Genomic DNA, 1,603 nt, shown 5'->3' on the forward strand with positions numbered 1-1,603 from the left:
ACTGATTCAAAAAGATACCTGTACCCCCATGTTTATTGCTGCTATATTCGCAATTGGAAAGACATGGAAACAGCCCAAATGCCCAAAAGTGGATGACTGGATTAAAAAGATGTGGTACATATATACAATGGAATATTACTCAGCAACCAAGAAAAACAAACACAGGCCTTTTGCAGCAACATGGATGGAGCTGGAAATGATCATGCTTAGTGATATAAGCCAGGAAGAAAAGGAAAAATACCAGATAGTTTCTTTCATAGCAGGAATATAATGGGCCAGGCAAGAAAATAATGACAATGATGAACAGCTATATACCAGAGACATTTTGTGGGGGTAGAGTGGGGAATGGGATCAAAAACAGTGGGGGGAGGGAAATGCACTGGACTATGGTGATGGCACACGAGTGATTTGGTTATGGAAAGTCCAAGGGGATTGCAACTGAGATGGAAACATGCACAAAATGATGTAAAAATAAACAATTATATTATTTAAAAAAAGAGACTGAATCAGAAGTTTAAAAGTCATATATTGGTTACTACACAATAAACTGATTTTTTAAAATTAATGTGTGTTAAACAGGGAACAATGAAACACTATAATAACTGGTTGGAATGACAGAAAGGAAAAGAAATTTAAGCCATATGTTACATGATACTTTGAAGTAAGTTCCACATTTTTCAAAGAATTAACGCAAAAATTTCACTATAAAAAAGAACCAATGTGGAAAAAGAAAACTGTAGCAAAACCAAATCAAAACTATTCTGAGAACAAAAATTCCCAACCCTTGGTTATTAAATTTTAGTTGCCTAGCAACTATTAAACAATAACAAAACAGAAAAATGAGAAATAGCTGATGAGAAACTTACCATTTTAACACTTCCTTAACAAACACATATTCTGTTTTGTAAATATCACCTTACTTAATTCTTAGAAAATCCTCTGAGGCAGTTTTCATTTTCTCAATTTACCCATGAAAGAAATCAGGACACAGGGCCACCATGGGTGACAAAAACCAGAAGTGGGATTTAGACTGCCTCTGTTCTTTGCCTTACAAAGTTGATTTGGATGGCACTAAGTGACTAAAGAATAAGCAATCTGCATGTGAGTAACCATAAGAAGATTTTGAGGGCCTCCCTAGTGCTGCAGGGGCTTACAGAGCAGCACTATGAAGCTATCCTAGGCCACTGCAGCATGAGTTCAATCCCCCAGCCAGGAAGCTGATTTCATGGCGAGGCAGACCTCTCCTGTCCTACCCGCTGCTCCCCTCAGCAGTGTACTTCAATAATCTGCTTGTTCTGTTTCCCACTCTCCCTCTGGTGAATCCTCTCACCCCTGCACCTCTGGCCTGTGCCCCAATTCTTGCATGCATAAATAAATATTTAAGTAAATAAATTAGCACTTCCTGCAGCCAGGCCTCCCCCTACTGGGCAGGGACTTGGCCTTGCACATTATCATTTTAAAAAATAAAAAGAAGAAGCAGCTTTTGATTGCAATTCAAGGGGTGCAAACCACTTACCATACAACATGCTTTAAAGCAACAAGCAAGAAGTTACTTTTTTGGGGTGCTCACTATATATTATTTATTTATTGAAATTTTATTCAA

The 1,603-nt window shown here is 37.8% G+C and overlaps 1 protein-coding gene across 1 annotated transcript in view; it reads right to left on the minus strand.

Moving 5' to 3' along the window:
* The window catches only part of CIDEA (cell death-inducing DFFA-like effector a), a 21,116-nt gene that overhangs the window by 11,638 nt on the left and 7,875 nt on the right, over positions 1 to 1,603 (minus strand). The gene's annotated exons all lie outside the window — the stretch shown is intronic.

This window comes from Condylura cristata, unplaced genomic scaffold (assembly GCF_000260355.1).
Source record: "Condylura cristata isolate star-nosed mole 26May11 unplaced genomic scaffold, ConCri1.0 scaffold00016, whole genome shotgun sequence".
NCBI classification, from domain to species: domain Eukaryota; kingdom Metazoa; phylum Chordata; class Mammalia; order Eulipotyphla; family Talpidae; genus Condylura; species Condylura cristata.